This window comes from Ambystoma mexicanum, chromosome 6q, assembly GCF_040938575.1.
Source record: "Ambystoma mexicanum isolate Mex_15411 chromosome 6q, UKY_AmexF1_1, whole genome shotgun sequence".
NCBI lineage: Eukaryota > Metazoa > Chordata > Amphibia > Caudata > Ambystomatidae > Ambystoma > Ambystoma mexicanum.
The window spans coordinates 793,785,356-793,801,426 of record NC_090937.1 but is presented as its reverse complement, the minus strand read 5'-3'; the positions used below and the strand labels follow the sequence as shown (position 1 = coordinate 793,801,426).

The following is a 16,071-nucleotide window of genomic DNA, read 5'->3' as shown; positions in this document are numbered from 1 at the left end:
CTATGGCTAATTAGTTTAGATTGTTAAGGTTAAATATGAGTGTATTAGTACTGAGTAATATTAATTGTTAGTAGCCTAGCCTACACTGCACTGAGCTAACTCCCAACTCATGCCTCACACCAGAACTAAATCACACACCTAGCACGACATTAGCACAATTTTTGCATAGTGCACCTTACCACAATTGAATTCAGGGGCACTGATAAAATTAGTACACAATAGAAATGTGTGTACTAATTATCCCTACATTATGTGTAAAATGACTGCAGCACCCGATGCACTTGATGATTCTGCACCAGGTTTAGCTCTCGTCACTTTATATGATGAATCCGTGGTTCGTGAGTCTGTACGAATGTAAGGAACACCTGTTGGCAAATTATGTAGCTCTGGCCTGACAGGTGAGATATGGTCATTTCAATTAAAAGCCCCAATTGCTCAAATACTGGTATGGTAAGCAATTGGCAGGCGTGATAGCTCCTATCATCCATTTACCAACCAAAACGATTTAATCTGCATATATTACTAATGTACCTTCTTTAACAAAATCGATAAAGAGACCTGGAGTGAACCACAAACATGTTTCACAACACGTTTTCAATAACGGAACATCATGCCCGAACTCACAAACAAAGGGCAGACCTCACAAATAATAAAATATGCTTATTTCCTCAGTCAACTGTTTACAAACATGAATTCATGTTGTACGCATGCATTGGACAACAGTAGTAGATGGGGCCCCTTTTCCTCTTCAAGTACATTTTGACAGGTGGGAATGCCCCTTCATGTCTTTAGTCCGCCCCCTATTGATCGACTTTTGATATGAATTTTAATATAAAAAATGTTGATATAAAAAAGATATCAAAATGTTATCACATGTGTATTTTTAAGGAAGTTTGATATGTTTTGATATGAAAAGGATATCATTTATATCAGTTTGATATAAAGTTTATATTAAAATCATTTTAATATAGAGTTTATATTCAAATGTGTTTAATATGGGAGAGTGAGTGTGTGCTGTTGCTTGGTCAAGTGCATAGTGAGTTGTCAGGAGTTAGCCGGTGTGTGTGAGGTGTCGGTTACACTTTGATGATGCAGGAGTGGGTTGTGGCTGTGATGGTATGATGTCATGATGTTGTATACAGCTGGCCTTTAATAAGACTTTTAATAATGTTATATAAATGTTATATTGTTTCTATTTATAAAAAAAACCCAAAAAATGTGCTATCAAAATTGTGTTTGATATCAAAAATGTTTCCTACATAAAAAAAATGTGTATACAAATTAAAAAAGAAATTGATATCACATTTTTGGTGGATATCAAACATTTTTGATATCAGATTTTGTTAATATTTAAATTATATAGTTTTTTGTATATCAAAATGTAAAAATATATCCCTCCCAGAAAATGTTGATAAAAATTCAAAACAATGTATAGATAATAATGTTAAACATTTTTTATATCAAAATGTTTCGATATCAAAATTATATCAGATGACATACCCAGGCATGCCCTGACACGCAAGCATTGTAAACATATTATGCCAAAACTGTGCTATGTTTTAAAAAAAACTGCTGAGTTGCAGGACTTGTGAATATATAGTTGTCCATGTCACGACTCCTCTAGCATGCGCTGAGTACGTGGCTCCGAAGGTCGTCCCTTTCCATTTCCTCATGATCATGTCTTGCATTTCTTGTATCATTGCTATATCTATCTTTTGCCTTCTCAGGCATGTCATGACCCTGTTCGTTTAATATAGCTGTTCAGCCCCCTTACATTCCAAGTTACTATCTTAAGTTCACCTGTCATTCCCGATTAACTTCCCTTCCTCCCCCGTTCCAACTCCACTTCCCTTGTTTCTTGATGCATATCTGTAGGCCAACACCCTTAAAACAACCCCAATAACTCCCCAGAATCGCCCCCCCCCCCAATAACCCCAACAATAGCCCAGCTCCAAAACTGAATCTCAGGCTTCACCACATCTCCCACTTTTCCCCGGCCCATTGTCAGTACTCGTAGTGCAGCCGGTTGATACCGTACTACCAGTAAGAGTGATTCCTAGCACCACCCAGTCTCCTGAGTGGTGCGATACTCCTGCATTACGCTACCATCAATAGGGCCTAAAACACAATTACGTAACTGTTCAATTGTCTCTATCATCTAAGCATTTATGAGTTCCGTCTCCTCTACTTTGCACGTTAGAATACCCCTCGCCGTTCACTTATCACTCTCGTCCTCCCTCCGGTCAGGCGGCTTGGACGGCATATTCTGCAAGTCCATCCATTTGCTCGCATCTTCTGGGGTTTCAAAGAACAGAGCATTGTCCTTGTGGAGCACCTTCATCTTCGCTGCGTACAATAACATGTACTTGAGGTTAGCCGCTCGTAGTTTTCTTTCCACCCCTCCATGGCAGAGCCTTTGTTTTTGTGAACCCCTGGGTAATCGAACGAACCCCTGTCTCTTGTTGGAACATGTCTTTGATATAGTTAGTCGGGTTCTGGCCCTCCTCCCCTTCCGGTAATCCGACGATTTCCACATTATTTCTGTGGGCCCCGCCTTCTGCTTCCTTCCCTCTGTTCTCTAGGTTTTGCACCTGTTGTTTCAGGACAGAGACCTCCTGGAAGTTGTCCTTGCAGCTGCTTGAGTTGGCCTTCACTTCTTCCTCCAGTGCCCCAGTGCGCTCAGTCAACGTCCTGACATCTTGTCTCAGGAGGTTCATATCTATTTGCATTGCATCAATTTTGAACTCCAGTGACGCTTTCAGTTCAGCTATGGCGACCAATATTTGCTTATCCAACCTCCCATGAGTGTCTTCCTCGCCTGCATCTTGTGGTTGTGTCTTGGCACTTCCTGTCGTCTGAATAGGCCTGGCAAAGGCATCTAGGGACCATTGCTTCCCTTTGCTCTTGCTCGATTTCGATGCCATGTTATTGCCCTTCCTCCAGGACTCTTAGTTTTCCCTGCAGTGACACCAGCTGCCGGCCCAGTGCCCAGTAGGGGGTTCCTGCTACCACCGGTGTGGGAACCTATAGTGTGTCACTCTTACGGTAGGTTACCCCATGCGCACAGGCCATCCTTTATTCCTCGTGTCCGCTGTTCATTAGATATTCAACATGGGGTGCATTGCATATATATCCCTTTTGGCCGTACTCCTCCTTGGCTCTCTTTACTCCACTTCCCCTGTCCAGCAACCACAGGTTGTATTCAGCACATCATTTCCTTGGCCGTGCCTCTTACCCTTTCCTCTTTGTATTATGCCCCCTGCGTCTCCCGCCCTCTGCTCCAGCTTGGGCTGTTGGGATAGTGTCTTATAGTTTATTGAGGCCACTGTATCTTGCCAGCGCCCGTAGCCTGACCCGGTGCATGCTGTTACTTCTCTCTCAAGCACCAGTACCTACCATTAGCTTCTGTCCGCTAGCCCTGCAACATCATTCTGTGCATCAAGTGTCATTGAGGCTTACACTTCCTGGAACCTGAGCCGCTCCTGGCTGCCTGCGGTTCCTCCTGTGCCCCCAATCCTCCTCCAGGGGCTGGGGAGCTTCTGTGCCACAGTAGCGCCCGTTGCGCATCAGGTATCATGCGCTTGTCCGCCCACCACCATTCCTCTTTTGGGGGCCTCCCATGAGGGTGCGCTTCCTGTCGTGTGTGATCATATCTGCTGTCATAGAATCCTCTTCTACTTCAACGAACACATTGCCACCAGAAGCTTACAGGGTCCTCCACATTCTCTCCTGTCTCCGGTGCTCAGTAAATTCTGTTGCAGGCACTTCAGTGTTTCAATCCTGACTTGAGTTGCTACGGGTCCATTATCCACATGTTATGTATCTTCTTGCTCTCTGGGAATTGCTCTGTGTCACAGCAGTACCTCTTGTCTGCCTGGCCACGCCGCTCCCATCCATGAGCTGCCGCCGGCCCCAAGTGTTTATTTCCTCGCTCGTTCACTCCCGTCGATACAATGTGTCCATTGTTCAATCGCGTGGTACGTTCTTACAAGTTAGTTCCAGCGCGTCAGTTTCCCGATGCCTCTCCGCAGCCTGTGCTTTCTCCCGATCCTCTTCATATAAATCAGAGGGAGCTTCGCTTCATATCCCCAGTGCCCCAGTGTGCAGCTTCTTCCTTTGTCACCAGCCAGGCACCATTTTATTTCATAACCCGCCAAACCTCGCCAACTTCATAAGCTTTGTTTGCCTTTCTGTGATGCCATATAACATTGGTCTTTTCACCGCTGTTCGCACCTCATCTTCATACTGCTATTGCTGCAGATTCATGCCTTGCAGCATATTTAGGACTTTGACGGATCTTCTTTGGATCTGCAGGAGCACCCGGGATACATGTCTCAGCCTGTGGTCATGTAGCCATGCCCCCTTTATAGTTTATAATATATAACACAAAGACAAGTGAAGATCTAATCCAGGGCTACAAAAAAACACAGGCAAATGCATGCAACATGCTCAGACACTGCATTCTACCATTCTCCCTGGTGTGCAGAGAACAGTGTTCCAGCAACAAAGTTGCAGCTTGCCTTTATGAAAATGCTGCAGGAGGACAGAGAATTCACAGATTAAGACACACACACAATGCCAGTTATTTTGTTCCTCTGTTTATTACCAATGATATAAAGCCACATCAGAATGATCCAGCCTTGCAATGAAGCCCCGAGTCTATTGTAATCATGTGCAACCATGTGCCTGGTGTGGCTAAACTGTATTTGAATGGCCTCATTCATTGAACAAGTTGTGAAAACCATTTTAAAAGTGTATGTTCTAGAATCTAGCCCTGTGTAATTTTATTTAATGGTGCAAACAGAGCTTTTAAAACAAAATGTGTATTCTTTAGCTACAGGCAGGATAAACTGCCAGCCAGCATTTTTATATTCTTAAGTTAAAGTGCATCTGGAAATGGAAGAACTGTTGCAGGAATCTAACTGATATTGTAAAATAATTTTGTAATGACACAGTGCACACAATATTGTGACAAGCTGTGTGGTTTTTAAACTTTTTACTTGCCGAGCTCTGCCTATGCACACAAGCGACACGAGGCATTGTGAACTGGCACGCAGTACATGTCTGAATCGGCCTCTCTGCGAAGGAAATCAACTTATTTATGACACTGCCCTAAAAAATGCTGCTTTAAACAATGGTGAACATCAGCACATTTTTAGAAGACAAAAAAAGTCATTGACAAACCTAACAGACAGGGCATTTATATAGACACATGGATGATTGCTTGAAGGAGCCACGGTTTTATTTCATAACACATTTGTTATTTTAAAACAAATATTTGTCTTGGTTGGAGAAGTTATTAGACATGTATAAGTATTCAGAAAGTGCATAGCACTTTTGCTTCTAGGAAAACAGTTGTGCACACACACTATAGGCGCTTTGTGTGGTGTGATTTTTAATTGTGGACCCGTGACAAAGCAAATAGGTGTGATGAGCCCTGATTAAAATAACCACAGTGATAACATGAATATGAAACGCTGGCACTTAGGGCCTGAACCTGTATGCACACGCTTACAAGAAAAAGACATTGACAAATTGCTGTAGCCGAGACTCATTCATATATATATATATGCACATTCACTGAAAAAGAACTTTGTTAAAGGGACGTTATGGTTAAGTTGCACTAATAAAACCTATGAAATTCAATGAAAAAATGTTGTTAAAGGGATGTTATGGTTACAAGTAAAACCAAAAAACCTCAGAAATTCGCCAGTTATTGTAAGCTAAGCAACCATAACTTGCACCATCACCGTGCACTGCAAAGACCAACACCCAGGATATTAAAGATGACATCACAAATGTCATTGATGACATCAGATTTGTGGGCCACTTGGTTTTTGTTCACTGACATTTCTAGGCCAGGTGGTTTTGTTCACTAACAGCCAGAATATTAAAATTCAAAAGGTGCTATATATCTAGACGTTAACCTTGTCATATTTTCTCAAAGTACTTTCCTGAGGGTTTGGCCTCAGCTCATGGTGCACATACATGGGGCTATAAGCACGCCTCAAACACACAATTTATGTGTATACATGAAAATAAACTTTAATGTTTTTAACATTTTCTGATGATGCTGTTTCTTTCTTCCTTATTTTAGTTTCCCTGTATCTACCTCTAATTTGTATGCATTGTGGGTCTTCATATGTATTGTTTGTACGAGCACACATGTATATTAAGTCTTGAATTGTTATCTAGTTATTACATGTTTAACATTACTCAAAACTCTGATAAGGTAGCATTCATTATTTTACTATCCAAGATTATAAATAGTGTACTTCAGTGGTGCATGCTGCAGCCATTGCCTATGTTTATGTATGATTAGGTTCCTGTATTAACAACCTATAGACTTGAAAAGGACCTGGGGATTAATTTCAAACAGAGTACAAGACTATTGCCCTCATTCCAACCCAGGTGGTAAATTCCCTACTTTACCACCATGGTGTAAACTATGTTTACACCATGGTGGATGGCGGATTTACCGCCCCATTCCAAGGTGAGTGGGACGGTAAATCCCCAATCCCCATTTACCCTTCCCCATTCCCATTTTTTCCCCATAGGGCATAATGGGGGTGGGGAAGGCGCTAGTTATGGCACCGTAAATTACGGTGCCGTAATTAGCACCAAGGACGCTTAGCGCCTTGGTACTTAACGCCTGCTAAAAGCAGGCGTTAAGGTGGAAATCAGGCATTAAGGGTTAACGCCTGGGTTGGAATGAGGGCCAATGCCCCTTAAACAAAAAAACTATCTTCCCAAAGAAGTCTTGCCACCTCTTCTTGCTACAACCAACACGGTCGTGGACCCCTAAAATGGGGGCTGACCTCAATAAGGGACTGTCAGTATCACACAACCAGGTGGACACACAACACTTTAATTATTTTGCAAATTAAAACACTGAGAGTCAATTTTATAAATATATACTTTCTAAAAGTTTTTTTTATTTTTTTAAATATTAATCAGTAAGTCATATTTAATATACATAATTCATATAATCAATTTGTTATATGCATATCTCACATAAAAAGGATGAAAGACCCACAAATACACCAAAACGAATATAGTGTTATTTGAAAAAATGAATTAATCACCATAATAAACTTTACTACTAAAAACATATAAAAACTTCAGGGCCCTCACCATAGAACTACCTAAAACCAGATAAAAAGGTAAAAAAGTGAACAAACATTCAAAAATGAAAAACCAGTTAAAAATGACCAAAGAAATGACACATAAACTCAGAACTAGCACTCAGTCTCGGTTTAAAAGAAATGTCTTATCGGCAAGCACTTAATCTTCAGTGATTGAATACTGCTGTCATAATTAATATCACAGCAACAACAATCCCAACATGTTTCATTCCCATAAGTTAATCTCAAACATTATATACAGGAAATTCTTCAGGGGAAATCACAGGGTGTCATGAAATGAGCTTGATAGTCATCCGTCTTCCTCTGGGTGCGTACTTCTGACAGTTCCTTACAAGGGTTAAACTGTCTAATCAGACAGTGACCTAAGGAAATAGCACAACTCTTAATATGGGTTGAATTGCATGCTTGTAAATCGTACAACATCTTAGCCAAAATTAATTAATATTCTGACCAGATTTACTGCATTTTCCTACGTAACCTGGATAAAATGTGACAGGTGCAATTCTTTATTATTAGGAACCGGATCAGTTGGGGTATGGAGAGACAGCATCCATTTAGTACACAGTTGCTTGGTCATGACTAATGGCTGTACCAGCATCAACCATATCATCTTTGCTTAAGGCTTAAAAAATAAATAAAACTTGGTTCTGTTTTAGAATAATTGTTTGTTCCTTTCTCAATACAACAATTAAAACTTTGGTTATGAATTCTGACTGGACGCAAATGAATGCAGTACATCTTATGGAGGATGATGTAGGCCAAATGCTTTTAGTCGACGACAAGGTCCCTAAACACAGCCCTCTACCATAAGAATATTGACTTGTAAATTACATTAATATGTTGTTATTATTAACTTGGCATAAGCCTCATTCAAATGACTCATGGTCTTAATAGCTGCATCTACTGAATCAAGGCATTAAACTATACCTAACTTAGCAAAAATGCCTGAACTCCAATTTTTACCTGCAGAAATGTCGCGATACTTCATTTCCTGGTATGGTCCCTTAACGAGCAAAATATCGTGTCAGCCGATGGATCCCCTTTATAATTGTAGGTAATCCTATCCGCTTCTTTAGTGGGAACCCAGATGGCAAACAGGTAGCAGTTTCTTGATTCGATTGGTCTTCGACTCTCGAAGTTCTACGCATGCAAGACGTGATATTTGTTTACTTTCAGTATATGTTGTTCCACTTTGTGCGTAGTGTGGGCTATTCACCACTTTCGTAACTACTGTCACAACTATCGCCCACCCGATTAGGAAATTGCTATGCTGGCTCAGATTCTACAACTCACCTTGATTTTTCTTATTAAATCCTTCCGCGCGTGCTCCCGTGGACTAACGTGCGTTCTACCGTGGCTTCAAACCTGGCCGGTATAATGATTAGTCCTTCTTTTTTCTTACTAACATCAATGGGAAGTGATGTAATTGGGTTTCAACATTCCTTTTAAACACTAGTGCATAAGGAACCGTATACCGAACTGCCACGTTTAGCCATCCATTTTGCAACTAGTGACTGAATGTTGACTGCCACAACGACAATCTTCGTGCTCACTAATTGATTTTCGGTAACGTAGTTATATTATTTAAGGTGAGAAGAATTTCATTTATTCGCCTAAATGTGATGGAACCCGCTACTAGCATAGTACTCACGTTAAACGTGTGCTGCTACTTACTGGTCTAGATAACAACAACCTTGTATCTGAAAAAATACCAAAAACAATTGTTTATTTAAAAAAAGAATTTTACTTAACACTTCTTGATTTCTAAACCAATGTCAAGATACGAACAGGCTGAGTCTTAATTTACTATTTGTTACTATAGCTCGATTTTGTGACACCCTGCTTAAATTCAGTTACACCTGTATTAACAACAACACTCCAATACAATGTTGTTTAGATGAGTTCATTCTTTAATAGATTAAGTAGCTCATGATAGGTCTCCCGATCACCCTTGACATCTTGTTACCAACATTATAAAAACAACCCCTTGCAGGGACTTTTCATAAAAATTCATTTCTCATGTGATGTCATCAGTGATGTCAACAATGACATTTGTGATGTCATCTTTGATGTCCTGAGTGTTAGTCTTAGCAGTGCACAGTGGTGGCACGTGTTATGGTTGCTTAGCTTACCATAACTTGTGAATTTCTGTGGTTTCTCGGTTTTACTTGTAACCATAACGTCCCTTTAACAAAGTTTTTCAGTGAATTTCATAGGTTTTTATCAGTGCAACTTAACCATAATGTCCCTTTAATAAAGTATATTTCAGTGAATATCATGGGTTTTTACCAGTGCATGCTATTTTCCTGCAACTTACTAATATCATACTTACGCCAATATAGCAACATTTGTGTCCAATTTACAAAGTTTCACCTTAAAACTCTGCCACTTCCCACCTTCTAGCATAATTTATAACACTTCTATAAACTTTTTGCAACTCATCCACTGTTTTTGTGTCCGTTGAGGTCCGCTAATGACAGACATCATTGTGGACCTTCCGGACAGTGCCACATGACCATGCACTCGCGTGCGGCATGATGACGTGTCCCTGAACGTGTCTGTGCTTCAACGACAGTTCAGAACTGCATTTTCTACTGAGGAACTTTAAAGCTCAAAATGTACCCTTGCACAGCTCCTACACCTAAACTTACTCATTATCCATTATCAATCTAGTACAAAGCACATACTTGTATGATTATTAGCAAAATTACTATTTATCTTAAAAATGGCATCAGCTATTGTTGCCATCCCTCCTCCCCAAGAGCCACCACCATGAGCTGGAGGACCTAAACAACAAAAAAAACGCATTACTTCCAAAGACAATGAAGACGACCAAGAACATGAGGTAGAGAAAGTGCCTACCTCTAGCACCCAGTGAGAATCATGGGTGTGGCAGTTCTTTACCACTGCTGGGAATGTACCAAAGGCTAAAGCTACCAAAGTGAAATGCACTGAGTGCAACTCAGTCATGTGCCCTCATTACAACCTCGCTGGTAGCCATGCCGCTATTGGTGGCATGGATGCCGCCAAAATAGCGTCAGGGTCCGGGCCCACAGAATGAGTAATTACCAGGCCATTCTGAGTTCGAAGGCCCGGTAATTCCTACATCCAAGGACCCGGACCCGGTCCTTCCCCATAGGGCTGAATGGGAATGGGAGAGAGAGCAAACAACGGGCCATTACGAGTTGGCCGGTTGTTTGCTCCCTCTTCCCCTCGCGGGACCCGGTAAGCACTCCTGGTTTCACCAGGTGTTACTTACCGGGTCCCGCGAGGGGACCTCGTAATGAGGCGGTACGGGGTTAACGGCGCCAGCACCTTTTACGGCGCCGTTAACCCCGTACCGCCGGGGTCGTAATGAGGCCCATGAACTACCTGGACAGTACTCCTACGGGACCACCTCCTGCACCGCCACACCAAATCCAACAACTGCAATGCTCTCAGAAAGATTGTCCCTTTCTTAGCAAGTAGTTGGCTGTCTTCCTCCACCTCATCTTCCCCAACCAATACTGTAACCACAGAGCCTACTTCTGTGGACACATAATCCCACCAGCTACCTTACAAGCAATAAAAAAGGCTGTTGATCCATATCTTTCGAAGAAAACAGTCTTCTGTATATACAGAAACACACCACACTGCAGGGGGAAGCAATTTTGAAGTGCTTTGGAAGCTGTAATCAAGGAGCATGAGAAACACTGCCCCTTACCATAGACGTAACACACGCACAACATCTTCCCCTGCCAACCTGCCTCTCAATATTGGTGCTTGGTGCCTCTTCCCTCATTTCCCTCCCCACCTTACATTGTAACCACTCCTGCAAAAAAGAAAAATACATCAAACAACAACAAAATGAAGGCTCCCTTAGGACTTTTCACAGTTAAAAAATAGAACTAAAAAACAAATCTTATAGACTCCATCTACATTTCTAAGTAAAGTACATAGACTGATTTTCCAACAATTGCAATAGCATTTTGTGTTATGCTAATGGATATAATGTGGCGTTCATCCCCCATTCCAGGGAATGGAACGGGGGATAACAGCCCGGCAGCCCAAGTTATCGGCCCAAGCGAAGCGAGGGTGGATACTGAGGGCTCTGGTCCTTATCTACATCCGAAGTGTTTGCGAACATCACAGGACTGTCCCCGAATGTCTGGACTGTTTGCGGTCTTCAGGGGTGAAAAATTCCCATTTTATGGCTTCTTACTGTGATATCCCATCCCATCCTCATCAACCCTCACCTCCCCAGAGATTGTCTGATAAGTTTGACAAGTGCAATGTTGTGGTTTTTTATATGTTTCTGCCGCTGTGTTTGCAGACACCGGTGGATGTTTGCGAGTCCAACATGGTTGGTGTTTCCAAACATCTGATACACTTCACGCTTTTCACCATCCGATCAGTGGCTGCGTCCAATGTCCGCGGACATCACAGCACCTTCTTGGCCAATCGGATGCCTGTCAGTGAACGGAACAGGGAAATGGGTCCACAAAGCGGAAGCAAATATGAAAAAATAATTTGGAACTACTTTTTGGTTGTTTAAAAAAAATATACGGATTTACACCAAATTTACAAAAGCCCGTTTTGGGATCAAACTTCCGCTCCTGGCGCAAATTTCATCCGTCCAGTGGATTGGGCTGTGAGCAAAATTTGTTCCCTTTATGTATGGATTGAAATAAAAATGTTGGGGACCCTGTGTTTGGTTGTTATATGGGTTTTATATGGTTGTGTGTGAGCATAGGGGGGATTTGGAAAACATGTGAAGGCTGAATTAGAGCGTCAGTTATTTTAAATATCTAAGAGTTGCACTGTGGGTGTATTAATTGTGTGCCAGGAATTGAGAATATAATTGCAACTTTTATAAAATGGCGCTGTGGATCGAAATTTAAATTTTCAGGATCCTGTGTTTAGTTGTTATACATGTTTAATATGTTGATGATGACTATGTTGTTATGTTTTTTACAGAAATGGCTCTTAACAATTGGATGCTGCAACAGGCCGCTTCCGGAGCAACAGCCTGCAGCAGTGGACAACTCGGGGATGTTGGAGTGGGGCAGCCTGTTGTTTCTGGATCAACAAACCTTGGATGTTTTAATGACCCAGAACATAGTCTAATGTTTTTGTTACAGCAGCAAGGTCCGATGGTTTTGGGGGCCCCACCACCACAGATGTCTTTGTTAAATCATCTCTGCTTGGTTCTGGAGTTTTTGTAGCACTGTCTGGAATGTCCAGAGGCCTAACTATTGATCAAAAAGTCTAAAAGGGGCGGGGTGCTTTGTGTTGATCAGCAAATTCTGAATGTTTTGAGAGCACAGGGATGGTTTTGCTTGTCTCTACAGTATCTCTTACGGGCTCTCGGATGGGGCCTGTTTTGCACGGATCAACAGCTTTAGAATGTTTCAAAGACCCATGGATGGGGTCCGATAGTGCTGTTACAGCGGTAACGCCCAATGGAGCTGGGGGGGCATATGCCGCAGAGTTCTTTTGTGAATTCATAAACGGGCCCGCCTGGCTCTCTTGGGATCAAAAAATCATGAATGTTTTAAATTCCCCAAGGATGGGTGGTCCAATGCTTTTGGTGCATCAGCAAGGGCTGATGGATTTGGGGGGGGGCTTCCAACGCTAAGGAGTTGTTTTGAAATTTCATCAGTAGGCATGCCTGGATTACAGCTTGCACCCATTGGTGTTTTTTGCTTGTTTTTGAGTCATCCAGTGGGGCTCAATGAATGTCTGGGGGGTCCAGAAACATGGAGTTGTTCTTTCTGTTTTTGAATCGTCCAGAGGGGCCTGAGGAGTGTCTTGGGAGTGCCGAAACGAGGAGTTCTTTTTTATCTTGTTGTTTTTGATTCATCCAGAGAGGCCCAAGTAATATCTGAGGGGCCTCAAAATGTGGAATTCTTTTTTTTATCTTGTTGTTTTTGATTCATCCAAGCCTGTGAAGTGTCTGGGGGGGTCCCCAAAGCATGGAGTTCTTTTGATTCATTCAGAGGGGCCCAAGTCCCTAAGGAGCAGAGTTGTTCTTTTATTTTTTAAAACATGTGTCTTGACACTGCTAACAAATGCTGACCCAATGTTTTTTACAGGTGTGATCAGTGTTTTTACAGGTGTGATGGGATCCTATATGCTGAATGATGTATTATAACTTCGAAAGCTATGTTGTGTGTGTGATATATACTACATGTGTTTTATACAATTTTTCGAGATGTATACTGCATCATGTTTTTTATTTACAGCTTTTTTATTTACAATTCAGTGTAAAGTTTCCACATAACGCATAAACAGTAAATAGAAATGCACTGATATAGTAATGTTTGTTTGATCAACTTGTATAAGCTTGAAAGGCTAGCCGTTCACAGTGATTTAAACTCGCCATAGAAGCTTGCACATGGATATCTGTACATACTATGCTACTTGCCAGGTATTTGTCAGTATACATACCAGGCTAAAACACCTCTTCATGTGTGTGCTGGCCGGTACCCTCTAGCTGTGGGAAGAGTTACTTTGTAAAAAAACCTTTAGAAAACGCCCACACCGTGGTACCACATGTCCCCCGAAAATATTATTTGGTTTTACAGTTGCTGACAACTTATTTACAACACCCTACAACAGCAGTTTAAACATCTTCGGGTTTGTAGAAGGTGTGCCAGAGAGTCTCAACGACGATCGTTTATTACTTCCGAGCAAGGTGAATATGATTATTGTGGACGATTTGATGACTGAGGGGGGTCAGAATGCCAAGCTAGAAAAAACCTTTACTCAATATTCCCATCACTGCAATCTGTGCATATATCCTTTCGTGCAGAACGTATTTAACAAGGGGAAGAGTAACTGATTGATAACACTAAAGACTAGCTATATAGTGTTATTTAAAAACCCACAGGATAAACAGCAACTAGCCATGCTAGACCGCCAGATGTATGTGACCAAAAAACGTTTTTCATGGAAGCTTTTGAAGATGCGACCAATAAGCCCCACAGATAACTCCTGGTTGATTTAAAAACAACCACTCTAGAGGATTACAGATTGCGCACTGATATACTTCCGCCAGACTTCTCAATTTTTTATATCTCAAGAAAGATATCTAAAACCCAACATTAAGCGCAATATCACGTCAGTACTTGGTCGCGCTTTCACCATGTCAACACGCAAATGGAGAAATATTGCTCTGTTCAAAATGCTTGTATATGCCACCCCTCAACAATGCAAGGCCATTCTAGTGGTGGCCTCCAAGGACTTGGTGACCGCTATTGCAGAGATTGCTCAGAACACTTTAAAAGGACATATCCCCCTAAAACACCATCAAATAAGTGTGTTGAAAAAGAAAAAGAAGGTCATCAAGAAACTGTGCAATAAGCAAATATCGGTACGGGTTAAAAGAAAAGTGGTCTCTCAAACCGGTGGGTTCATAGGATCAATTATTGTCATAGCCCTACTGCTAATCACCAGCTTGCTTTGGGGTAAATAATGGAACACACCCATAAAATGTATCTGGTGAACAAGCATCAGTTAGAAAACCTGACGACTCCCACATCCCCGACGGATTGGGATATACAAAAAGTTGCTACCATGTGCCTCGACTCAGAAATGAAGGATTTTTTAAACAGATCTGATTTATCGGTGCATGATAAATCAGCATTACACTCGAATATTCTACACAGATACTTAAACCATGCCCGACACGGCGATGCAGAGAAAAACATACTAACTTTATACATGCCGTCCAAAGAATCTAGCGGTGCGTGGGAGCCACCGGGGTCAGGTCCGTTTGTGGTTCATGTGGTAAACATTCTTAGCCAACTCTTGCGGAACTATTGCTACATAAGATGTAACTTGCAAAGGATGTGGCCGCATGACCAATAGAGGGGAGTTTCATTTATAAAGGCAGGGTTTCAAGGGGTTCGAACTTGCACAATCTAGTATGAAGTGTTACAAACTGAAACACCACTGCTGCAATAAATGCACCCATCGGCTGGAACGAGTTTATGTAAGCAGTAGCCAATTTAAATATTCTGATTTTGAGGGTAACGTCGACCAGCAACACCTTCTGGAGTAGCTAAATACTGGCATTCCCGCAATTACTTGACAACAACATAGCCCATTAATCACCCCCATAAGCAGTCCCCGCTCACCCAGCCCCGAAAAGGTTTGGAATACCAGTTGACTTATTGATTCTTTATCCGCCTCCGGCATGCATGCCTCTGAAATGTGTAGACCAGGCCAGGGACGCAGCAGGCCCATATGGCTATCTCAATAATGAGATCCCCAATCATTGTTGAATGTATACGTTTCTTTGCCGCTATATTCTGCTATAACCTTTCTTTTCTTTCAATATTAATTATGTCTTTATATTAATCAAAGTTTTCAATTCAAAAACATGACTGAATGTTTATTATGTTATATTATTTAGTATGTGTAATAATTGTTATTGTTATTGTTATTTTGCATTTATATAGCGCCTTATATACCATTGGTATGGTCTGAAGGCGCTGGTAGGTTTAACGCCCTTGGGAACCGAAGTTCAGATCAGTAGAGAGGGTAGAGAGAGTCAAAAGGTGCGTGTGAGCACCGGTTATGTGTGTAGCTTGTGCGGGATCCGTGTGATAGCTGCATCTTAGAGGTAGGTGTGGTGGTCGAGAGATCAGGAGTATGTGTTCGTTCTGGCAGGATTTATCCAGACCGGATGTGGCTGCGTTAGGCCTGAGGAGAACGCCTGGCTGGGGGGTGTGTAACCAGCAGTGTTTACTTAGAATGATGTGGAGTGAGCGGCAGATGTTGGTATGAGAACAGTTATACCGAATGGTGTCATGGGGACTCATTACAACCCTGGCGGTACGGGGTAAACAGCACCGTAAAAGGTGCCAGCGCCGTTTACCCCGTACCGCCTCATTACGAGGTCCCCTCGTGGGACCCAGGAAGCAACGCCTCGTCATACCAG

General features: G+C 42.0%; 1 protein-coding gene across 1 annotated transcript in view; it reads right to left on the bottom strand.

Annotated features, from left to right (window-relative positions):
- GUCY1B1 (guanylate cyclase 1 soluble subunit beta 1) overlaps positions 1–16,071 on the bottom strand; it is a 725,186-nt gene that overhangs the window by 445,231 nt on the left and 263,884 nt on the right. The gene's annotated exons all lie outside the window — the stretch shown is intronic.